This window comes from Trachypithecus francoisi, unplaced genomic scaffold (genome assembly GCF_009764315.1).
Source record: "Trachypithecus francoisi isolate TF-2019V2 unplaced genomic scaffold, Tfra_2.0 Lachesis_group1, whole genome shotgun sequence".
In the NCBI taxonomy this organism is placed as follows: domain Eukaryota; kingdom Metazoa; phylum Chordata; class Mammalia; order Primates; family Cercopithecidae; genus Trachypithecus; species Trachypithecus francoisi.
In genome coordinates, this window is record NW_022681454.1 from 9,395,608 (window position 1) to 9,421,974 (window position 26,367).

A 26,367-nucleotide genomic window follows, 5' to 3' on the forward strand; every position below is an offset into this window, starting at 1 on the left:
CAGCCTATTCCTTGACCAAAGCACATTCATGTACCTTACAACCCAAATAACCTGTATGTATACCCTTTATTATAAAAACTTAAATTATAAAAGTTTGGTAACTCCAATTTATTTCGGCATTAAAATAAGATGGAGTTTTAATTATCTTTCACGTAGGGTGATGGCTAACTTTAGGCATCAGCTTGATTGAATTAGGGGACACCTATATAGCTTGCTGCTAAAGCATTTTTCTGGTATGTCAGGTTGTTTCTAGATGGAATTAGCATGCGAATCAGTGGACTGAGTGGAGAAGATCAGGCCTCAAATGTGAACATGCTCCATCCAGTCGCCTGAAGGCCCAAATGGAACAAAATCAGGAAAGGTGAGTTTGTACTTGCTCCCTCTCTTGGAGCTAGGACACTCTTCTCCTACCTTTGGAAATCACAAGTCCAGGTTATCTGGCCTTTGGACTGTGAGACTTAGTGAGAATTTTCCCAGTGCCTCCACTTCTCTACCTCCCTGGATCCCCCAGGATTTCAGGCCTTTAGACTGCAGGTGATACATTCAGCCTCCCTGGTTCTAAGGCTTTTGGACTTGGTCTGAGCCATGCTATTAACTTCCCTGGTTCTCCAGATTGCAGGTAGTCTGTTGTGGGACTTCTTGGTCTCCCTACTGATGATTTCCTAGGAAGCCAACTTTAATGGAATTTAGCATGTGAAAATACTGAGAAACACCTCTCAAATCAGTATCTAGAGAGGAGGGTCAGGAAACAATCCTAGGTAGGAGAAGCCATTCTTTTACGGAAAAAGGAAGAATAATTCAGATAATTCCATGGGATCTGCAGAGAGAAAATGCTGTTTTAGAGACCGTGTTAACGGCAGAGGGTCTTGACTATGAGTTGTTTAGGTTCTTGGGATTTTGAACAAAGAATTGGACAAAATACACACAGCAGAGAAATGAAGCAATGAAAACAGATTTTTAAAAAAATTTTTTTAAATTATACTTTAAGTTCTAGGGTACATGTGCATAACGTGCAGGTTTGTTACATATGTATACTTGTGCCATGTTGGTGTGCTGCATCCATCAACTCGTCAGCACCCATCAATTCATCATTTATATCAGGTATAACTCCCAATGCAATCCCTCTCCCCTCCCCCCTCCCCATGATAGGCCCCAGTGTGTGATGTTCCCCTTCCTGAGTCCAAGTGATCTCATTGTTCAGTTCCCACCTATGAGTGAGAACATGCGGTGTTTGGTTTTCTGTTCTTGTGATAGTTTGCTAAGAATGATGGTTTCTAGCTGCATCCATGTCCCTACAAAGGACGCAAACTCATCCTTTTTTATGGCTGCATAGTATTCCATGGTGTATATGTGCCACATTTTCTTAATCCAGTCTGTGACAGATGGACATTTGGGTTGATTCCAAGTCTTTGCTATTGTGAATAGTGCTGCAATAAACATACGTGTGCATGTGTCTTTATAGCAGCATGATTTATAATCCTTTGGGTGTATACCCAGTAGTGGGATGGCTGGGTCATATGGTACATCTAGTTCTAGATCCTTGAGGAATTGCCATACTGTTTTCCATAATGGTTGAACTAGTTTACAATCCCACCAACAGTGTAAAAGTGTTCCTATTTCTCCACATCCTCTCCAACACCTGTTGTTTCCTGACTTTTTAATGATTGCCATTCTAACTGGTGTGAGATGGTATCTCATTGTGCTTTTGATTTGCATTTCTCTGATGGCCAGTGATGATGAGCATTTTTTCATGTGTCTGTTGGCTGTATGAATGTCTTCTTTTGAGAAATGTCTGTTCATATCCTTTGCCCACTTTTTGATGGGGTTGTTTTTTTCTTGTATATTTGTTTGAGTTCTTTGTAGATTCTGGATATTAGCCCTTTGTCAGATGAGTAGATTGCAAAAATTTTCTCCCATTCTGTAGGTTGCCTGTTCACTCTGATGGTAGTTTCTTTTGCTGTGCAGAAGCTCCTTAGTTTAATGAGATCCCATTTGTCAATTTTTGCTTTTGCTGCCGTTGCTTTTGGTGTTTTAGACATGAAGTCCTTGCCCATGCCCATGTCGTGAATGGTATTACCTAGGTTTTCTTCTAGGGTTTCTATGGTATTAGGTCTAACATTTAAGTCTCTAATCCATCTTGAATTAATCTTCGTATAAGGAGTAAGGAAAGGATCCAGTTTCAGCTTTCTACTTATGGCTAGCCAATTTTCCCAGCACCATTTATTAAATAGGGAATCCTTTCCCTATTTCTTGTTTCTCTCAGGTTTGTCAAAGATCAGATGGCTGTAGATGTGTGGTATTATTTCTGAGGACTCTGTTCTGTTCCGTTGGTCTATATCTCTATTTTGGTACCAGTACCATGCTGTTTTGGTTACTGTAGCCTTGTAGTATAGTGTGAAGTCAGGTAGCGTGACGCCTCCAGCTTTGTCCTTTGGACTTAGGATTGTCTTGGCAATGCGGGCTCTTTTTTGGTTCCATATGAACTTTAAAGCAGTTTTTTCCAATTCTGTGAAGAAAGTCATTGGTAGCTTGATGGGGATGGCATTGAATCTATAAATAACCTTGGGCAGTATGGCCATTTTCACGATATTGATTCTTCCTATCCATGAGCATGGTATGTTCTTCCATTTGTTAGTGTCCTCTTTGATTTCACTGAGCAGTGGTTTGTAGTTCTCCTTGAAGAGGTCCTTTACACCCCTTGTAAGTGGGATTCCTAGGTATTTTATTCTCTTTGAAGCAGTTGTGAATGGAAGTTCATTCATGATTTGGCTCTCTGTTTGTCTGTTACTGGTGTATAAGAATGCTTGTGATTTTTGCACATTAATTTTGTATCCTGAGACTTTGCTGAAGTTGCTTATCAGCTTAAGGAGATTTTGGGCTGAGACAATGGGGTTTTCTAAATATGCAATCATGTCATCTGCAAACAGGGACAATTTGACTTCTTCTTTTCCTAACTGAATACCCTTGATTTCTTTCTCTTGCCTGATTGCCCTAGCCAGAACTTCCAAGACTATGTTGAATAGGAGTGGTGAGAGAGGGCATCCCTGTCTTGTGCCAGTTTTCAAAGGGAATTTTTCCAGTTTTTGCCCATTCAGTATGATATTAGCTGTGGGTTTGTCATAAATCGCTCTTATTATTTTGAGGTACGTTCCATGAATACCGAATTTATTGAGCGTTTTTAGCATGAAGGGCTGTTGAATTTTGTCAAAAGCCTTTTCTGCATCTATTGAGATAATCATGTGGTTCTTGTCTTTGGTTCTGTTTATATGCTGGATTACGTTTATTGATTTGCGAATGTTGAACCAGCCTTGCATCCCAGGGATGAAGCCCACTTGATCATGGTGGATAAGCTTTTTGATGTGCTGCTGAATCCGATTTGCCAGTATTTTATTGAGGATTTTTGCGTCGATGTTCATCAGGGATATTGGTCTAAAATTCTCTTTTTTTGTTGTGTCTCTGCCAGGCTTTGGTATCAGGATGATTTTGGCCTCATAAAATGAGTTAGGGAGGATTCCCTCTTTTTCTATTGATTGGAATAGTTTCAGAAGGAATGGTACCAGCTCCTCCTTGTACCTCTGGTAGAATTCAGCTGTGAATCCATCTGGTCCTGGACTTTTTTTGGTTGGTAGGCTATTAATCATTGCCTCAATTTCAGAGCCTGCTATTGGTCTATTCAGGGATTCAACTTCTTCCTGGTTTAGTCTTGGAAGAGTGTAAGTGTCCAGGAAATTATCCATTTCTTCTAGATTTTCTAGTTGATTTGCGTAGAGGTGTTTATAGTATTCTCTGATGGTAGTTTGTATTTCTGTGGGGTCCGTGGTGATATCCCCTTTATCATTTTTTATTGCGTCTATTTGATTCCTCTCTCTTTTCTTCTTTATTAGTCTTGCTAGCGGTCTGTCAATTTTGTTGATCTTTTCAAAAAACCAACTCCTGGATTCATTGATTTTTTTGGAGGTTTTTTTGTGTCTCTATCTCCTTCAGTTCTGCTCTGATCTTAGTTATTTCTTGCCTTCTGCTAGCTTTTGAATGTGTTTGCTCTTGCTCTCTAGTTCTTTTAATTGTGATGTTAGAGTGTCAATTTTAGATCTTTCCTGCTTTCTCTTGTGGGCATTTAGTGCTATAAATTTCCCTCTACACACTGCTTTAAATGTGTCCCAGAGATTCTGGTATTTGTATCTTTGTTCTCATTGGTTTCAAAGAACATCTTTATTTCTGCCTTCATTTCGTTATGTACCCAATAGTCATTCAGGAGCAGGTTGTTCAGTTTCCATGTAGTTGAGCGGTTTTGATTGAGTTTCTTAGTCCTGAGTTCTAGTTTGATTGCACTGTGGTCTGAGAGACAGTTTGTTATAATTTCTGTTCTTTTACATTTGCTAGGAGTGCTTTACTTCCAATTATGTGGTCAATTTTAGAATAAGTGTGATGTGGTGCTGAGAAGAATGTATATTCTGTTGATTTGGGGTGGAGAGTTCTATAGATGTCTATTAGGTCCACTTGCTGCAGAGATGAGTTCAATTCCTGGATATCCTTGTTAACTTTCTGTCTCGTTGATCTGTCTAATGTTGACAGTGGAGTGTTGAAGTCTCCCATTATTATTGTATGGGAGTCTAAGTCTCTTTGTAAGTCTCTAAGGACTTGCTTTATGAATTGGGTGCTCCTATATTGGGTGCATATATATTTAGGAGAGTTAGCTCTTCCTGTTGAATTGATCCCTTTACCATTATGTAATGGCCTTCTTTGTCTCTTTTGATCTTTGATGGTTTAAAGTCTGTTTTATCAGAGACTAGGATTGCAACCCCTGCTTTTTTTTGTTCTCCATTTGCTTGGTAGATCTTCCTCCATCCCTTTATTTTGAGCCTATGTATGTCTCTGCATGTGAGATGGGTCTCCTGAATACAGCAGACTGATGGGTCTTGACTCTTTATCCAGTTTGCCAGCCTGTGTCTTTTAATTGGAGCATTTAGTCCATTAACATTTAAGGTTAATATTGTTATGTGTGAACTTGATCCTGCCATTATGATATTAACTGGTTATTTTGCTCGTTAGTTGATGCAGTTTCTTCCTAGCCTCGATGGTCTTTACATTTTGGCATGTTTTTGCAATGGCTGGTACCGGTTGTTCCTTTCCATGTTTAGGGCTTCCTTCAGGGTCTCTTGTAAGGCAGGCCTGGTGGTGACAAAATCTCTAAGCATTTGCTTATCTGTAAAGGATTTTATTTCTCCTTCACTTATGAAACTTAGTTTGGCTGGATATGAAATTCTGGGTTTAAAATTCTTTTCTTTAAGAACGTTGAATATTGGCCCCCACTCTCTTCTGGCTTGTAGAGTTTCTGCCGAGAGATCTGCTGTTAGTCTGATGGGCTTCCCTTTGTGAGTAACCTGACCTTTCTCTCTGGCTGCCCTTAAGATTCTTTCCTTCATTTCAACTTTGGTGAATCTGGCAATTATGTGTCTTGGAGTTGCTCTTCTCGAGGAGTATCTTTGTGGCGTTCTCCGTATTTCCTGAATTTGAATGTTGGCCTGCCCTACTAGGTTGGGGAAGTTCTCCTGGATGATATCCTGAAGAGTGTTTTCCAACTTGGTTCTATTTTGCCCCTCACTTTCAGGCAACCCAATCAGACGTAGATTTGGTCTTTTTACATAATCCTATACTTCTTGCAGGCTTTGTTCATTTCTTTTTCTTCTTTTTTCTTTTGGTTTCTCTTCTTGCTTCATTTCATTCATTTGATTCTCAATCGCTGATACTCTTTCTTCCAGTTGATCGAGTCGGTTACTGAAGCTTGTGGATTTGTCACGTATTTCTCGTGTCATGGTTTTCATCTCTGTCATTTCGTTTATGACCTTCTCTGCATTAATTATTCTAGCTATCAATTCTTCCACTCTTTTTTCAAGATTTTTAGTTTCTTTGCGCTGGGTACATAATTCCTCCTTTAGCTCTGAGAAGTTTGATGGACTGAAGCCTTCTTCTCTCATCTCGTCAAAGTCATTCTCTGACCAGCTTTGATCCGTTGCTGGCGATGGGCTGCACTCCTTTGCAGGGGGAGATGCGCTCTTATTTTTTGAATTTCCAGCTTTTCTGCCCTGCTTCTTCCCCATCTTTGTGGTTTTATCTGCCTCTGGTCTTTGATGATGGTGACGTACTGATGGGGTTTTGGCATAGGTGTCCTTCCTGTTTGATAGTTTTCCTTCTAACAGTCAGGACCCTCAGCTGTAGGTCTGTTGGAGATTGCTTGAGGTCCACTCCAGACCCTGTTTGCCTGGGTATCAGCAGCAGAGGTTGCAGAAGATAGAATATTGCTGAACAGCGAGTGTACCTGACTGATTCTTACTTTGGAAGCTTCCTCTCAGGGGTGTACTCCACCCTGTGAGGTGTGGGGTGTCAGACTGCCCCTAGTGGGGGATGTCTCCCAGTTAGGCTACTCAGGGGTCAGGGACCCAATTGAGCAGGCAGTCTGTCCCTTCTCAGATCTCAACCTCCGTGTTGGGAGATCCACTGCTCTCTTCAAAGCTGTCAGACAGAGTCGTTTGCATCTGTAGAGGTTCCTGCTGCTTTTGTTGTTGTTGTTGTTAACTGTGCCCTGTCCCCAGAGGTGGAGTCTACAGAGACAGGCAGGTTTCCTTGAGCTGCTGTGAGCTCCACCCAGTTCGAGCTTCCCAGTGGCTTTGTTTACCTACTTAAGCCTCAGCAATGGCGGGCACCCCTCCCCCAGCCTCGCTGCTGCCTTGTGGTTAGATCGCAGACTGCTGTGTTAGCAATGAGGGAGGCTCCGTGGGCATGGGACCCTCCCGACCAGGTGTGGGATATATTCTCCTGGTGTGCCCATTTGCTTAAAGCGCAGTATTGGGGTGGGAGTCACCCAATTTTCCAGGTGTTGTGTGTCTCAGTTCCCCTGGCTAGGAAAAGGGATTCCCTTTCCCCTTGCGCTTCCCAGGTGAGGCGATGCCTCGCCCTGCTTCAGCTCTGGCTGGTCGGGCTGCAGCAGCTGACCAGCACCGATTGTCCGGCACTCCCTGGTGAGATGACCCCAGTACCTCAGTTGAAAATGCAGAAATCACCGGTCTTTTGTGTCGCTCACGCTGGGAGTTGGAGACTGGAGCTGTTCCTATTCGGCCATCTTGCTCCGCCAATCAAAAACATAGATTTTTTCAAACGAAAGTTTACCCCACATAGTGGGAGGAGGCTCAAGCCACTGGTTCAAGTGTGGGTTACAGAATTTTGGGGAGTTTAAACACCCTCTAGAGGCTTTTCATTGGTTACTTAGTTACACCCTATGTAAACGAATAGTGACTTGCAACCAGTCCAATTGGATGCGAAAGGCAACTAGTCTGAGGCTTAAGTTACAAAGTTGTACCCCAGTGCAAATGAAGGCTAGGCTTGTGACCAGTGTGACTGGTTGTGGGAGGGGAACAATCAGAGAAACTTTCCATTTTTCATCTGCAATGCAGTGGAAAGCAGGGGTTCGCAAAGGGAGTAGCTGCTGATCTTTCTGTTACTTGCTTATGGAGAGGCAGGGTTTTCATTTTGATTCAGTTCTAGGAAGTCAGCATGAATCAGCCTTACGATCCCCACCTCCCGACCTTATTCTCCTACCTCAATAAGATAAGGTGGCCCAACTTATTCACTGTCCCAGGAAGGCGTAGAACATGTTTTGGTAAGAATGAAGAAGCTCAGATATCGTACTTAGTTCTTGGAGGACATCAATGCTTAGCTTCTATGTGTAGAGAGCAGATGCCAGGTCACAAAATTACTCAGTATGTGTTTATCTTAACTCCAGGACCCTAGGCCAGGAGACATCTAGGAGGAGTTATGGTGGCCTGGAGGAAATTTGTGACCATGAGTACATTTTCTAGTTCTGATTGTAGGGAGAGGGCCATTGACCAATAGCCCGAGCCTCTGATTCTGAAGGCAGTCTCTGTATTTGTGCTGAGATTGTTCTTCCCATGGGCTGCTCCTGTCTAGTCACCGGGAACTATGAGGATTCTAAGATACAATTCCTGAAGTTACAGGCAAGAACCCTGCTACAGTCTTTTTGACCTTTCCTTAGACCTGCACAGCTTTGGTGGCCTTGAGAAAACAGGACTCACAGACCTCTAACTAGAGAGAGTGTAAGTGACTAAGGCCCTTAGCTGCTGAACTCTGAAATCTACCACAGCACTTATTCTAAAAGACATGGCTCACAGAAGCCGCTCCCAGATGAGCTCAGCAGAGCCACCAACACAGGCTTGATCTTAAGAGATGGAGACTCCTTTGATAGTGTGCAGGCTAATAAAGGTTTAGCGAGGCTGCCGGGGAGCCCTCTGCAAAGTTAGCTATCTAGGTTCCTTCACCCAACTTACCTTCCCTCTCTCCTTCTCTTGGTGTCAGGCTTACACAAAGTCTGAACACTCTCCTAGTCTGTTCCAGCCTCCCTCTTTTTACATAGGTATTGCCCATAACAATTCTTATGTGTTTAATTAAACATGGGCATCTTGTTCTTGGAGACCCTAGACATGACTCAGTCTGAGATGCTTCTACTTGACTTGCCTTTACTCTCTTGAAAAACCAATAGTAGATACACAAAACATAAAAAGTAAAATATCAAAGCATACCACTAAAAAATCACAAGATGGCAAAAAAAGAAGAAAATCTACAAAACAACCAGAAGACAACTAATAATATGGCAGCGAGTCCTTACATACAAGCAGTTACCTGGAATATAAACGGATTCAAGTCTAAAAAGGCAGTGGCTATATGTATTGAAGACAGACCCAAGTATATGTTGCCTGTAAGATTCACTTGTCCTGTAAGGACACAAAGACAAAGTGAAAGGATGGAAAAAGATATTCCATGCAAATAGAAATGAGAGCCCAGGTATCTATCAGACAAAATGCTCAAGTCAAAAAAATATAAACAGAGGAAAATATTTATGTAATAAAGGGGTCAGGTTATACATATGCACCAACATCAGAGCAGTTAAATATAAATATTAATAGATCTAATCAGAGATACAGTAATACACTAACAAGGGATTTCAAAACTCACTTTCAACAATAGATATGTCATCCAAAGAAGTAAGAAATATCAGACTTTGACAACTATGCTTTAGACCAAATGGACCTAACAGACATACAGAACACTTCATTAGCAGCGGAATGCACAGTTCGAGTACACACAGAAGGTTCTCCATGATCACAACGTAGGCAATAAGTCTTAACAAATTTAAGAAAATTAAGTCTCTTCTGACCACAATGGCATACAACTGGAAATCAATAGGAATTTTCAAAAATTAAAACATGAAAATTAAACATGCTGCTGAACAACCAATAAGTCAATGAAGAAATTGAAAGGGAAATATTAATCTTGAGGTAGAAGGAACCAACCTATCAAAGCTTATGGGAGGCAGCAAACCTATGGGGAGCAGTTTGAAAAGGGAAGTTTATAGTAATAAATGCCCAGGTCAAAAAAGGAGAAAGATCTCAAATGAACAATGTTTCACCTCAAGGAAATAGAAAAACAATAAGCCCGAAGTTAGCAGAAGGAAATCAGCGGAAAGAGAACAGAGAAAGAGATCAATGAAAATAAGAGTTGGTTCTTTTTTAAAAAGGTTAAAATTGGCAAACCTCAACTCAGTCAAAAAGAAGAGGCACTACAGTTGATACCACAGAAATACAAAGAATCGTAAGACAGTACTATGAACAGTTATACTTCAACAAATTATATAACCTAGGAGAAAAAATAATCTGGACACAACTTACTAAGATTTGAATTGTAAAGAAATAGAAAAATTGAACAGACCAATAGTGAGGAGATTGAATCAGTAACAGTCTCCAATCAAAGAAAAGCCTAGGACTAGATGGCTTCACTGCTGACTTCCAACAAACATTTAAAAAAGTAATAGCAATAGCCTCCTCGAAATATTCAGGAAAATATTGAAGAGGAAATACTTCCAAATTCATGAGCCTAGCATTACCCTGATACCAAGCTAAATGACAATGATACATGAAAGTTATAGTCCAATATCCCTGATGAACATAGATGCAAAAAGTTTCAACAAAACACTAGCAAACCAAATTTAACAGAACATTAGAAAGCGGCATTCACCATGGTCAGGTGGGATTTATCCCAGTCCTTATGGTTCTGGAGGCTGGACAGCTTGATCATTTTGCTAGCATGCTCAGATTCTGGCGAGGCCCTATTCAGGGTTGCAGACAGCTGACTTCACAGTAGCCTCACATGGCTGCAAGCTTTCATGTCTCTCAGAGCACTAATCCTATTCACGACAGTCTGTCATGTTAGAGTTTCAACATGTGGGGAAGGTACCCAAACATTTAGTCCAAAACAATATTCATTCAGTATGAGAAATTTCATTCCCAACTGTTGGGATTGAAGAAAGGATAGGGTGTAAATATGATGATGAAAACGCCTGACTGTCCTAGAGCAGTTCCGGTTAACAAGGCAGCCACCTAAAGGAAAGGAGAAAGCCAGTAAAGACTCAGTAAAATCTACTGACATTTATCTTCTAGGTTTTGGATTCAGCTATGACGCCCCAGTTAAATGAGTCACACTTAACTGATTTTTTTTTAAAGCCAGTTTTAATTTGGTTTTACTTCCCAGGCATCTGAAAGAACCCCAAAAAATTGCACTCATTTTTTCTAGCTTTGTTGTTGGAAAACATTTTTTCCACATAAGAATACCACACATTTATATGGGTTATAAAAAGTTGTGAAATACACATCAAAGACATATACACTGCTAAATGAAACCAGGTTCTCAAACTTGTTAAGCCAGTTCATTAAGCAACGTGGAAGTGGTTAAATCAGTTTCTGGCAGAAATATTTAATAGCACCAGAATCACGCAATAGAAGTTTCTGTATAATAACCAGATATAAAGTGCCCTTTGAGATGGTGTAGGGGGAAGCACATAACACTCGTCAGTGTAGTTGTCTTGGTCTCTCTTCTGTCTATAAAGCAGTACGTGAAACTTGGTAACTAGAAAAGGAGCTTATTTCTTACGGTTCCAGAGCCTTGGAAGTCTAAGGTTAAGAAAGCACAGCTGGTGAGGGGGGTCCTCTACAGAGACCTAGGGTGGCACAGGGGAACTCCAGGTGAGGGGACTGAGCTTGCTGGCTCAGGTCTCTCTTCCTCTGAGAAAGCTGCCAGTCCCACTCCCGTGATAACCCATTAATTCATTAATCTGTGAATGGATTAATCCATTCATGAGGGCAGGGTCCTTACGACCTAATTGCCTGTTAAAACTCCCCATCTTTCAATACTGACACATTGGGAATTTCCAGCATGAGTTCTGGATGGGACCAACACTCAAACCATAGCAGTAGTCTTGCCAAATTTAAAACCTGATTTGGATTAGGCCTCTAGATCTATGCTGAGTTTACAGGAAACATAGAAGATAGAGACACTCTGATGTGAATGCTGTTAGTGTCCTTCATGGATCCCGTAAGTCTGCTGCTGGAAGCGCTGGCTGCCGAAGGTTACAGCAGTCCCTTCCTCTAGAAAACTGCCTTTGGCCACAAATGAGCTTTCTTGCCCAAGAGGTAACCATGCCCACCCACTCGGGACAGCCCTTACGGATTGGCTGGCCTGCAGTACTGTGCCGTCCCTTGCTCAAAGGGAACTCAACGTTGTGCCAGAGCTCCCTCTGGCGTCAGACTGGAGCTAATCACTATACCATCCTTGCTTAGTTATTTTTCTTCCCAGTCGTGCTTCCCTGCTGTTTTCCCTCTCCTGAAAGCGCTCCCTCAACACACCACTTTCACCAAAATCCACATCTTGGGCTCTGATTTTAGGAAATCCATCTTAAGACAACTTATTCAAAAAGCAAGGAAATAGAGACGGGAATGTTACAGATTCAAAATAATTTAAGTCATGTCAAACAAATGTATTAATAAGGGTCTCTTCCCTGGATCCTGATTCCAATAAGTCAGCCATAAAAATGCCTTTGTGAAATAACTGGAAACCTGAAATGACTAGATATTTGATAATTTGCAATATGCAATTGTTGGTGTGTATTTTAGTTACATTGTGCCTTTTTTTTTTTTTTTTTTTTTGGTATTGTTTTAAACAGAGCCTTTGTCCCTCAGGCAGGAGTGTGCAGTGGTGTGATCTCAGCCCAGTGCAACCCCCGCCTCCTGGGTTCAAGTGAATCTCCTGCCTTGGCCTCCTAAGTAGCTGGGACTACAGGTGCCTGTCACCACGCCCAGCTAATTTTCATATTTTTAGTAGAGACAGGATTTTGCCACATTGGCCAGGCTGGGCTGGCCTCAAACTCCCAACCTCAAGCAATCCACCCGCCTCACCCTCGCAAAGTGCTGGGATTACAGGCGTGAGCCACCTCACCCGGTCCTATTGTGCTTATTATTTTTTAAAGTTCTAGTTTTAAGATATGTAATAGCAACTTTAGAGGTAGGGTGGTGTAATTCTCAAGTTTGCCTTAAAATAATCCAGCAGTGGGACTGGGTGGTGAGTGAGAACAGAAGTGAAACATGATGAGACATACGCTGAAAATTGTTGGAGCCAATGATGGATACGTGGGGGTTATGCCATTCTATCTGCTACTGTGTGTATAATTTTGAAAAACCTTATTACAGAAGCTTTTTGTGCTCTTTTGATGATACTGAGTGGTGACTTTCCTGACAAATTAACTGCAGCTGCTGTTAGTTTCTTTAGGCTCACTAGTTCCCCTAAGATAGAACCTGGAAATTTTTCTTCATCAGTTATAGGCTTAGAGTAGAAGCTCTATGGGATTACGGGGACTAGAGCCACCTAGAACCCATTTGATAACTGCTTTGTGTTGTGCCTCCATTATTTGCTGATGGGGCTGTCATCCATTAAGTTGCTGAGAGAATCTCTCCACAGGCCTCGACCCTTGAAAAGATTGTATGATCAGTTTCATTGGTGGCTGTGAGAATACAGCATCGCACAAAACCTCAGGAGCATCACCTCAGCATACACCAGGGAGAGAGAAGCACCTGCTCCCAGATGCAGTCAGCTGCTCTGCTCTGGGTTATTTCAAGCAGAAAGAAAGGAAGAGGCATTGCTATTGCAGAGTTTGGGGCCACACATGATCCCACAGGTGCAGCTACATTCTTGCAGGTTTAAACAGTTCATGAAAAGATATTTTCCTGAAAATGCAGGGGGTAACGGCTAGGGGAAATTGATGTTAGAACACAGCAACAACATGGCAATAAATCTTCCACAGAAGTCATCTTAATATCATTGACATAAACATTAATAAAGGATTCTAGTCTGATATGGTTTGGCTCTATGTCCCCACCCAAATCTCAGGTCGAATTGTAATTCCCACGTGTCAGGGGAGGGGCCTGCTGGGAGATGATTGGATCATATGGGTGAATTTTCCCTTGCTGTTCTCATGATGTTGAGTTCTCACAAGATCTGATGGTTTAAAAGTGTGGCACTTCCCCTCTGGTGCATGCGTTCTCTCCCCTGACACCATGTGAAGAAGGCACTTGCTTCCCCTTCACCTTCTGCCTTGGTTGTAAGTTTCCTGAGGCCTCCCAACCATGCTTCCTGTTAAGCCTGCAGAACTATGAGTTAATTAAACCTCGTCATAAATTACCCAGTCCCAGGTAGTTCTTTATAGAAGTGTGAGAATGGACTGATACATAATCTCAACACTGGAACTACAGAAAAAGTCAATCCTAAAATTAATAAATGTGGTGTTATGTCATCAAATCTAACTATACACAAAATGATTACGATCATTGATTAATTTTTTATTCTTAAGTCTCTTTGAAAATAGATGACTTCCAGGTTTAGGCACGCCTCCCAGTAAGCAAAGGAAATTTAATTCTATTTTCAGGACAGCATTCATTTGAAACCATCAAGTTATCAAATTAATTTTTAGAGTACCTTAAAAACCTGGCCTTTGTTAGAAACTTACAAAAAATTCCAAGACATTTTATCCAGTGGTGTGCTAGTAAGTGCAGCTGTCTCTTTAAAAAAAAGTTCTGATTTGTAGTGTTTGCTGGTTTTCATGCTGTAAATTCTCCCATCGTGGCCTATTTGAAGCTACCAATATGACATCGCTGAACATGGAGCTGGAAAGAAAGTCAGTATTCTAAAGAGAAAATAATTTTCCACATCAGCATTCTAGAATAGGTTTGTCTTGAGTCCTCATGGTCATATTGTGGATATTTGCTACATGTTCCCTTAACAGTAGTGGATCAGGCAAGTATTGTTCTTATATCTGGGATTTTACAGCTTTTAACTGCTCCCTCTGGCCACCTAACTCTACCAGGTCCTTCAATATTTCTAATACACAATTGCATATGGTGATCTCTGACCTGTGCTGGCAGTCGTATCAGTTTCTACCACATTTTCTTTACTGTAGGGTTTATGTGCCTCATGACTCACTCCAGTCTCTCCTCTACTCTTCTCAAATGCATCAGTTAAGTTTATCAGCTTACCTTTTCCAACACATGTAAATCTAGCACTATTTGCTGAATGTGAGTATTTTTTTCCCTTCTAGTACTCCTTTGATTTTGTTTTTTTAACTCATGTTAAGCTGCAAAAGTGATAATCTGGACTATGTTGGAAAAACAAATCAGAACGCAGTCCCCAAAACATCTGTTCAAACAAATCCTACTCCCAGGTGGAGTACCATTATCGAGCCTAATTTCTTTTCTCTAATTCACTAGGCTTCTGTTCTCTGGAGGTAATTATTTTTCTTAAGTGTTAACTTTACCTTAATATAATTGTAAATGCAACATACATACATGCACACATATAGTCAGAAGTCAATGTTTATGGTACACTGATTTAGGAATTTTTACGTTCACAAGAAACTAGAAAATCATACATGGAAGTAATGTGGACTATCAACATTATTTCTTAGAATTACTTTTCTAGAAATCACCAGAAAACTATCCTAGTATTAGTCTGAGTCAATTAGGCATTTTTGGGAAAAAAAAAAACCTGATATAAAGGATTTGTCAGATAAATTTAACACACTCTCCTAGTAAAGTTTTTTTTTTTTTTTTTTTTTTTTTTTTTTTTTTTTTTTTGAGGCGGAGTCTCGCTCTGTCGCCCAGGCTGGAGTGCAGTGGCCGGATCTCAGCTCACTGCAAGCTCCGCCTCCCGGGTTTACGCCATTCTCCTGCCTCAGCCTCCCGAGTAGCTGGGACTACAGGCGCCCGCCACCTCGCCCGGCTAGTTTTTGTATTTTTTAGTAGAGACGGGGTTTCACTGTATTAGCCAGGAGGGTCTCGATCTCCTGACCTCATGATCCGCCCGTCTCGGCCTCCCAAAGTGCTGGGATTACAGGCTTGAGCCACCGCGCCCGGCCTCTCCTAGTAAAGTTTTAAGGAAAGTGGAACAAGTTGTAGAGTCACAGAATTTGCAATATAGTATGAGTTTCTGAGAAATAATAGATACTAGGTTTATTATGTTCAATTTAATTGAACATCTGTTTGCGCTTATATAATCTTAAAAGTGTAGGTTATAGTAAATTACCTGCTCTATGAGGCATATGTTAGGATTTAGGGGCATTTCATTTAGGCATTGTTTAAAAAACCAAAAGCTAATATCTTGATGAAATAAAATGTAACATGTTGGGTTTGCATTTTCATTTCACTTGATAGAATCAGGGAGAAGCTATATAGCTATCTTTGAAATCCCCAAATAAGGGCAATTTAAATTATCTAATGTTTTAATTGGATTCTGTTATTATGTGAACTAGAATTAAAACGTAATTATTTTAAGTCATTATACCTCATCTTCAAACCTCTAAATTATGTTCAGAAGAGTTCCCTACAGGTCTTTTAGGGTCTCTAATACTGGATCTAATGCCAATTTACATATTTTTGTTCTTCTGTAACTTGGCAGGGATGCTGAGGATTTTTCAGTTAGATCTTTGCTTTTCTCATGGAAAAACTTTAGAAAAAGAAGGAATTTCAAGGCAATTCCATTAACTTGCACCAAGAGGGAAAAGAAGCTATGAGACACTTACAACTTGCAATAGTATTAATAGCATTATCAGGCAGAATATGAATCATGTAAATTTCACACCTAAAGTAATATCAAAATAGAGTTTAACTCTGACCAGCATTGGACAGGTAGGTGAGGGAAAAGAGTATCTTATAAATGTAAATATTTTCTATCTTATAAAAATTTAAGTGAAGATAAAATATCAACAATTCTTAAGTGTTTGTTTTGAAACAATTTAAAAATTTTTAATAGAGGGTTCTCCCCATTTATAAACTTTTCCCACAGGTAGACTGGCCCTTAAGTCCCTGGAAAACTTCTTTAGGAGCTGGAGAAGGCAACGGTTATGACAGTCTCTTATGTACCCTTAATGCCTCTTGTCCCTTAAATATCATCATCCCTTTTTTAAAAAAAATTAAGTTTTATGGGTACATATACATAACAGGTACAAAAAACATTTTGATACAGGCATACCATGTAAAATCACATCAAGGTAAATGGGGTATCTATCACCCCAAGCATTTATCATGTTTTTGTGTTATGAGCTTTCCAATTATATAATAGTTAAGTGTACAGTAAATTATGCTGTTGTGCTATCAAATACTAGATCTTACTCATTTTAACTATATTTTTGTTCCCATTACCCATTCTTGCTTCCCCTACTCTCCTCACTATTCTTCTCAGCTTCTGGTAACCATCATTCTACTCTATCTCCATGAGTTCAATTGTTTTAATTTTTAGTTCCCACAAATGAGTGAGAACATGTGACATTTGTCTTTCTGTGTCTGGCTTATTTCACATAACATGATGACTTCCGATTTCATCCATGTTGTTGCAAATGACAGGATCTCATTCATTTTTATGGCCAAATGGTCCTCCATTGTGTATATGTACAACACATTTTTTTGTCTGTTGATGGACGCAGGTTACTTCCAAGTCTTGGCTATTGTGAATAGTGCTGCAATAAATGTGGAAGGGCAGATATCTCTTTGATAGACTGATGTCCTTTCTTTGGAGGTATATACCTAGCAGTGGGATTGCTGGATCATATGGGAGTTGTATTTTTAGGTTGTTTGAGGACCATCCATACTTTGCTCCACAGCACCTGTAGTAATTCACATTCCCACTAACATTATATGAGGACTCCATTTTCTCTACATGCTCATCAGCATTTGTTGTTGCCTATCCTTTGGATTAAAGCCATTTCAACTGGGATAAGATGATGTCTCATAGTTTTGATTTTCATTTTTCAGATAAGTAATGTTGAGCATGTTTTTCATATACCTATTTGCCATTTGTATGTCTTGAGAAATGTGTATTTGGATCTTTTACCCATTTTTACATTGGATTGAGTTTTTTTTTTTCTTGAGTTGTTTGAGTTCCTTATATATTCTGGTTATCAGTCCCCTGTCAGATGGGTAGTTTGCAAATAGTTTCTCTTGTTTTATGGGTTTTATGGGTTATCTCTTCACTTTGTTTCCTTTGCTATGCACAATATTTTTAACTTGATGTGATCCCATTTGTCTTTTTTCTTTCTTTCTTTTGGTTCCCTTGCTTTTGGAGTATTATCCAAGAAATCTTTGTCCACATCAATGTCCTGGAGAGTTTCTCCAGTATTTTATTTGAGTAGTTTCATGTCTTATATTTAAGTATTTAATCCATTTTGATTTGATTTTTTATATGGTATGAGATAGGAGGTCTAGTTTCATTCTTCTGCATATGGATATCCAGTTTCCCCAGCACCATCTATAGAAGAGACTATTTTCTTCCCCAATATATGTTATTGGCACCTTTGTTGAAAATGAGTTCACCTTAGATGTATGGGTTTATATCTGGGTTCTCTATTCCACTGATCTATGTGTCTGTTTTTATGCCAGTACCATGCTGTTTTGGTTACCGTAGCTCTGTAGTATAATTTGAAGTTGGATAATGTGATTTTTCCAGTTTTGTTCTTTTTGCTTGAGATGGCTTCAACTATTCTGGGTCTTTTGCAGTTCCATATAAATTACAGGGTTTTTATTTCTTTGAAGAATGTCATTGGTATTTTTATATATATTGCATTGAATCTATAGATTGCTTTGGGTAATATGGACATTTTAGCAATAGTCATTCTTCCAATCCATGAACATTTCATGTCCTCTTCAATTTCTTGCATGAATGTTTTATAGTTTTCATTATAGAAAATTTTACTTCTTTTGTTGTTTATTCGTAGGTATTTTATTTCTAGCTATTGTAAATAGAATTTATTGATTGCTTTTTCCAGTTGTTCACTGTTGATATGTAGAAATGCTACTGATTTTTGTATGTTCAATTTTGTATCCTCCAATTTCACTGAATTTAATTATAAGCTCTAAAATTTTTTGGTGGAGTCAAGGTATTTTTAAATAGAAGATCATATGATCTGTAAACAGGGATAATTTAACTTCTTCTGTTCCAATTTGGCTACCCTAGTTCTTTCTCTTGTCTGATTGCTGTAGCTGGGACTTGCAGTATTATGTCAACCAATGGTGGAAGTGGACATCTTTGTATTGTTCCTGATCTTAGAGGAAAGACTTTTTTCCCTGTTCATTATGATACTAACTGTGGATGTGTCATTTATGACTTTTATTGTTTTGAAGTATGTTGCTTCTATAACCAGTTTTTGTATGGGTTTTATCATGAAGGAAAGTTGAATTTTATCAAATGCTTTTTCAGCATCAGTTGAAATGATCATATGTTTTTTTGTCCATTCTGTTGATATGACATCACATTGATTTGCATATATTGAACCATTCTTGCATCCTTGGGATAAATCCCACTTAGTCATGATGAGTGACATATTTAATGTTTGTTAATTTTGGTTAGCATTTCATTGAGATTTTTTGCACCTATTTTCACCAGGGATACTGGTGTGTAGTTTTCTTTTTGTTGCATCTTTGCCACATTTTGGTATCAGAGTGGTGCTTCACAGATTGAGTTCGGGAGGAGTACCTCCTCTTCAACATCTTAACTCCAATCTATAATATAGTAAACCTATTCTCCTTATTTCACTTTAAAAAAAAACACCACAGATAAACCATTTTTGTTATTTTACATGGCCAATTGTTACCAATATGATTGCTTCCATTGCAGCCCATTCTTCTGTCACTACCTTTTTTGAGGTGTATCCTTTAGAATTTGTCCTAGAGAAGTTATGCTGGTGGTAAATCCTTTTTGCTTGTCTGAAAAATCGAAGACGTCAGCATCCTCATACTATAAGAATACTGGCATAGGTTCTTCAGGTTGAAGGGAAAGAATACCAGAGGAAAACTTGAATATTCAGGAAGGAATGGCATCATTGGAAATAGTAAGTATGTTGGAAATTAGATTGTTATTTTTAATTGACAACTAAATAGTAAAGACCTTTTCTTCTTGCTTTAAAATACACAGTACTCTTTAAAGCAAAAATTATTATTGTCCTATGAGGTTTAAAATGTATGTTGACATTACACACACAATAAATATAGCAAAAAAGATAGTGGTGGATAAGTGGATACGTATTTACAAGATTTCTACATACTATGTAATAGGCCTAAATATCAACTCTAAGTAGATTGTGAAAAGTTAAGGATAGATATTGTAACTCCTAGAGCAACCACTTAAAAGTGCAAAAGGATATTGCTAAATTGTCAATAGATAAATAGAATCAATTTCATAAAAGCTCTCAGAAAATAACCCTGTTGAGTTAATGCCTAGAGAGACTGATATCACAGGACTTAATTTCTCCCTACTTTGTTTTTTCTGTTTGAACACACCTATTGTCGTTAAACTAGCTTTAGAATCGTTGTTTTGAGATAGTATAGCAACATAGAACATATAATGGGAGGTGGGGGGAAGGCTATACAAGGGCGTGACCCAGTGGACAAGAATTTCTCATGTAGGAGGAAGACTGAAATAAACATCTCCGTCGTCTTTAATACTCTTTTAATTCACAGAGGTGTAGTGTACCAACACTGAACTACAAGGCAGAAAGACCTGGGTTCTGCGTCAGCCACTTACCACCTCTGTGACTTTCGTATTGCACTCGGCTTTGAGTTTCCTATCACTACTGTGAAGTTAATTCATGTCTCCCCTGGCACTCTGGATGACTTTCATAATACAGTGATACGATTTAAAATAGCTGACAGTTTATAAAGTACCACCAGGAAGCACTGAGGGGTCATGGAGCAATTTAGAAGTGAACAGCAAGTCCGTAGGCTAGAACTTTATTTTGACTAATTGAATACTGCCATCTGCTGCACAGATCTGGGAAATAGCAGGTATTAGATTTCCAGGAGGAAGGAGATTCCTTCAAAATAACAAAAGTTTGCTTGCTTTATTTCTTGTCCCTTTGACCTCACTTTCCAAGTGAAAAGACGCAGAATATAAAAACAAAAAGGTCAAAATAGCCTTGCAGAGGTCACTCTGACTTATACCAAAGGGTAGAGCTCAACTTTACAGGTCAGGTGGGATTTGAATAAGCCTCATGGTGAAAGGAAGGGATGGTATGAGGAGAACTAATAGGATCATAGTTAGCAGCCCTGGGGGAAACACTGGCCTGAAGGCAACCCTGAGTATGCCACTTCCCAGCTGAGTGCCGAGGCGAGGTCCCTGCATGTATAACATTGAGTGAGATAATAATGGTGGCAACCTCTTAGATTGTTGTGAGACTTAGCGAAATGAGCTATGTTTTGTTTTCAGGACAGTACCTGTTAGTACATAACAAATATTAGCTGCTACTGTTGTAACTCAGACTGGGAAGAAATAAAGGAGGTTGACTGAAAATTCACTAGCACCTTTAGAATAAACTCCATATTAGCCCCATTCTCCCAAATAGATTTGAAGCAAGGAAGTGAAAGGAGTCAGGTGATGAGATTTTTCAGCTTCAGCAGAGTGTAAACACAGAATAACAACAGCAACAGTTACCTTTCAATGAGACTTTATGCACCAGATGTAGCTCTGTGTGTTACATGTATTAACTCATCTAATCTTGATATCAACTCAATGAGGTGGGAACTTTTAATGTTCCCATTGTATAGATGAGGAAACAGGCACAGAGAGGGGCTAAGTGTATTCAAGGTCATGTGGCCAACGAATGACAAAACTAGTGTGATGATTAATTGCTAAGGCTAAGAGATGCCCAGGTGGCCGGTTGGATGTTACTTGTAAGCTCTTTCTGGAAGAGATTAGCATTTGAACCCAGTAGACTGAATAAAGATCATCCTCACCAATGTGGGTTGGCATTATCTAATTTCATGAGAGCTTGACTAGAACAAAAAGAAGAAAAGCAAATTTGCTGTCTTCTTGTACTGGGCTATCCACTTTTGCTCAGTCAGTGGCTCCTTTGGTTCTTAGGCTTTTGAACCCAGGCTTAATCACCACTGGCTTTCCTGGGGCTCCAGGCTGCAGATGGCGGATCATGGGACTTCTTGGTTTCTACAATTGTAAGTCAATCTCTTCTCTTTCTGTATATGGGTTCATACATCTAGCATGTATCTGTCTATATTCTGTTGGTTCTGTTTCTCTCGGGAACCCTAACGTAACCGGAATGTAAATGCATGGGATCTTGTCCCACATTTCCACTGCTTAGCTGCCATATGAACCATCGAAAACCAAACCTATCTTCTTTAGAGGATGGCGGAGGTGAGGAGCTATAACTGTATTATTACAGTTCTTTGCATGTTAAGCTCTATGCCAAATTTGTACAGAATCTGGCAACACACAGTGTAGCAGTGAGGATGACCAGAGGTCACTCTTGTCGCCATCTTGGCTTTGGTGAGTTTTGGCCGGCTTCTTTACTGGAACCTGTTTTCTCAGCAAGGTCGTTATGACCTGTATCTTGTACTGACTTCCTGTCTTATCCTGTGACTTAGAATGCCTTAACCGTATCTGTCTGGGAATGCAGCCCAGCAGGTCTCAGCCTTATTTTACCCAGCTCCTATTTAAGACGGAGTTGCTCTGGTTTAAATGCCTCTGACAAAGCTGTTTGTCTCAATGTTGTTTGTTTGCCTCAGTGTTGCTTGTTTGCCTCAAAACTGTGTGTACTGAAGCCACTCCGAATTTGGGTTTCTAGAGTTAGCAAATAAAAATACAGATGCTTGACCAGGCACAGTGGCTCATGCCTATAATCCCAGCACTTCGTGAGGCCAAGGCGGGTAGATCAAGAGATCAGGAGTTTGAGACCAGCCTGACCAACATGGTGAAACCCCATCTCTACTAAAATTACAAAAATTAGCCAGACCTGGTGGTATGTGCCTATAATCCCAGATACTCAGGAGGCTGAGGCAGGATAATTGCTTGAACCCAGGAGGCAGAGGCTGCAGTGAGCAGAGGTCGTGCCACTGCCCTCCAGCCTGGGCAACAGAGTGAGACTCCATCTCAAAAATAAAAAAAAGTACAGATGCTCAGGTAAGTCTGAACTTCAGATAAAGAATGAAGTTTTTCTTTGATAGACCATGTCCCATGCAATATTTAGAATGTACTTATTTAGAACATACTAAAAAAAGTATTGATCTGAAATTCAGATTTAACTGAACATCTTGTATTTATCTGGCAGCCCTACCTTGACTATATCCAGCAGGTGTGGTATGTTGCTAAAATTACCAGATGTGTTTCCTACTGAACACAGTCACATGCCTTGCTTCTCAAGCCTGACAATGAGCTGGGGCCCACAGAGTAAGTTCAGGCCAGAATGTCTCAATTGCTTGAGAGAGTCCCAAATTAAAGTGAGTTGTGGGGAATATTCTAAACTTTTCAGAGTCAGTCCAGTGTGGTGATAGAAAGTAAGACTTAAGTGAGTTTAGTTCAAGGTATGCTAAGGCTTGGGAAAAGTAGCTTGCCCTCCCTGATGCAAGCATGGGGATGAGCGCATTACAGATGTCTTCCACGGCTTCAACCCTTCACCACCGCCTGGAGATTTCCCTTATCCTGCCTTTGTTCTATTCTTACTTGATTTAGTCTCACTTTGAGAAGCACATAGTTAAGTTATTTTCTAGGGAGCTCAGATATGCCCTCTGGCCAAGATTGACAGACAGTCCAGGAGGCCGTTCTAGCACCAGGCAGCTTAGTGTTAAGAATGGTAGGTTTTAGGAATAGGAGGGCATAGTGGCAGCGTAAACTGTCAGAGGCAAGGTGGACACATGTAGAAATAGGCAACAAGGACAGAATCACAACCAGGAGGACTCACCTGTAGGAATCTATAGTGATAGTTAATACACCACCCAGTTGCTAGGGGCAAGGTCAATTGACGGCCAACAAAAAGTACCAATAGATTCATGAAAACTGAGACTGACATCAGCCTTCCCAGTGAAAAGCCATGATTCTTAAGTTCCAGAACTGAGCCATTGATTCAACAGAGGCCTGAATCTCCTTGAGGAAAGACTCTGCAATAGGACAGGAAGTATATTCACTAATTTCTCAGTCCTTCCTCATAAGAAGTTACAGCCTTTTATCAGCATATCTGTACACTGGGGGAAGGGAAATATCCATGTCTTTCAAGGGCAGTTGGATATAGGGTCTAAGAGGATGCTCAAACCATGAGGGCTAACATGCCTTCATGCTTCTTTCTTAGATTGGAAGAGGTAAATAGAGGCCAGGTGGCAAACAGAGTCCTGGCCTAAATCACAGGGCGTCAGTATGTTCGTGGACTCACCTGTGTTGATTTTCCTGACCCCTGAGTAGATTGATCAGGATGGATATACTTAGTAACTGGCAGAACACTCACACTAAGTCCTTGAACTGTGGAGTACACCTATGTAATCGGAATAGCTAAGTGGAACCCTCTGAAGTTACCCAACCTCCAGGCCAAGACAGTAAATATATAGCAATATATTATGTAGGCTGGAATGGCAAGGAGTGCCACTGGAGTGCTGCGCTCAAAGATTTTAAGGAGATAGGGTTGCTGCTCCCCATTACATCTCCATTTCATTTGCCAGTTTGGCTCCTGAAAAAAACCAGATGGCTCACGATGGATATAACTACTGTCAACTCCATCAAGTGGTAGCCTAATTATAACTATTATTATATTGTGGTTTCATAATTATCATAGATAATTATGACATAGCTTCTGCTACTTAGTATGTGGTCATTGATTTGGTGAATGTATTCTTTTCAATCTCATCAGAAGAGAGGATCAAAAGCTTTTGCATCCACCTGGGATAGACAGTGGTACACAATAAGGGTCTTGTCCCAGGAAATTGTACTCTCTCTAATGCTTTCTCCAGCAATATAGTTTAATGGCTGTTCTGTCATCTGGATATTACACAGACTACTATGCTGATCCATTATATTGATGAAATCATGAAGATCTGACCTAAAAAGGAGAAAACAGAGACGACAGTGGAAGCCTTAATAAGGTATATGTGCACCAGTTGGTAGAAGAAATCCCTACAGAATTTCAGCAGCCAGCCAAATTTGTGAGGTTTTAGGGGAACAGTGGTTATTGCATCTTACATATACTTCCTATTGTAAATTAAAGAACTATGAAGCCCTTCTCATTTGGAAAGATCATATCTCATGCTTGGGAATATTGCTGTCATCCACTAACTGAGTTGACTCTGAAGGCTGCCAGTTTTGCAGGGCCAGGAACAAGAAAGCAATCTGCAACAGATTAAGGTACAGCTCCAAGTAGCTCTGCCACACAACTGGAAAATCTCATGGTGCTAGAGCAGGATCAGCATGCATGACCTGTTGGTCAGCTGCCCGTTTTTGTAAATAAAGAACTATTCGGTTCTCTAAGAAGTTTTCCTGTCTTTGTTCTAGGGCAATGGCTCCCAAATTTCAGTGTGTGTATGCATATGTATGTTTGTATTCCTCCTATTCAGAGGGCCTACAAATGCATGAATGGGGAGAGATGGGAAAGCCTTTTTTTTTTTTTTTTTTTTTAAACAATAGAATTACCCCTAATATAAAAGGAATGGAGTTCAAAATCAGCAGTGGATGCTGGGGATTAAAGTTTGAGATAGTTACACAGTCTCAAAGTGTCCCCTGTAAAATAGTAGCTTTAAAGTGGAGCAACGTAACAGACACCACCTAAACAAATCATGAGCCCACCTGGTATCCTTATCGTGGTTTCTAAATGTCTTTCCCAACTAAAAGGAAGCCTGTAATCTTGGAGAAGAGGCCAATTTCAGGATGAAGACAGGGACAAGATGAGCCTGGGGCCACTTGTCCAGAAGGTAATGAAGTGTTCAAAGAACGACAGCAATGTATCAAAAGCACATATAGGCCATGTTGAGGAAGGTCCCACTGGACAAATATCTGAACATTTTAAAGGCAAAATAAATGATGGCAGTAATGAATAACAGTCATCTCTTGGTTTCTGTGGAGTATTGGTTCTATGACTCCCCATGGATGCCTAAGTCCCCCAGTAGGCCCTCTGTATCCTTGGGTTCCACATCTGTGGACTCAACTGACCACAGATCAAGTTCCCATGGATATAGAGGACATACTGGGTACATCTTAAAAAAAAAAAAAAAACACACATGAATCCATGCATCTCTCTCTATATAATGAGTAATTATATAAATGGGGAGAAGTAAAAGCTTTTTTTAAAAAAAAAATAGAATAACACCTAAATATGGAAGAAAAGATGGAGTTCAAAAATGAGCATTGGATGCTGTGGACAGAAGTTTGAGATAGTCTCAAAGTGCCCCTTACAAATTGCCTATTGATTACAAATGGGAAAATAGTAACTTTAAAATGGAGAAACCTAACACATCACCTAAACAAACGATCAAAGCTAACACTAGCAATTTTGGAACAAATGAATGTCATGAGCCTTCTGATCAGAGGCACCAAGAAGGACGCGCCATCACTTCTGGTGGAATCCTACCATGCATAACCTGAATCAAATCATGAAAAAAACTCAGACAAACCCGAGTGCCTTTTTTTTTTTTTTTTTGACTTTGACAGATTTTCTACCAAAAAAAAAAGTGACCTTTACTCTTCAAAATTATCGAAAGGAGAATGAGGAGCTATTCCAGATTAAAGACATGACAACCATACCACGTGATTCTGTACTGGCTCCTGCACTGGGCTGGGGGTAAGGAGAGCTAGAGCAGACATTGAGACAATTGATGGACATTTGATTAAAAACTAAGAATTAGATAATATCAGTATTAATTTCCCTGGGTTTCCTAACTGTACTGTGGTTATGTGAGAGAACATTCCTATTCTTCAGTAAAATGTTTTGATGTTTTAAGCTTAATCTCAAGTGGTTTAGAAAAAATGTGTGTGTCCCCATTTGTGTTTCTATGTGAATATGAATATACATTTACACAGAAACAAAAGGGGAAAGGTAAACAATTGGTGAAACAGGGCAAAAGCTATATAGCATTTATTATACTATTGATGTAATGTTTCTGTAGCTCTAATACCATACCAAAATTAAAAGCTTGGAAAAGACTACAAAAGAAGAAAGAGGAGACT

The 26,367-nt window shown here is 39.9% G+C and overlaps 1 long non-coding RNA gene across 1 annotated transcript; it reads left to right on the forward strand.

The window, feature by feature from the left end:
- Window positions 1-246: 246 nt before the first annotated feature.
- LOC117085137 lies at window positions 247-25,095 on the forward strand. The gene is made up of 3 exons (XR_004437806.1): window positions 247-361; window positions 21,295-21,383; window positions 24,205-25,095. It is a non-coding gene; the product is annotated as an uncharacterized LOC117085137 (long non-coding RNA).
- The last annotated feature ends 1,272 nt before the right edge of the window (window positions 25,096-26,367 follow it).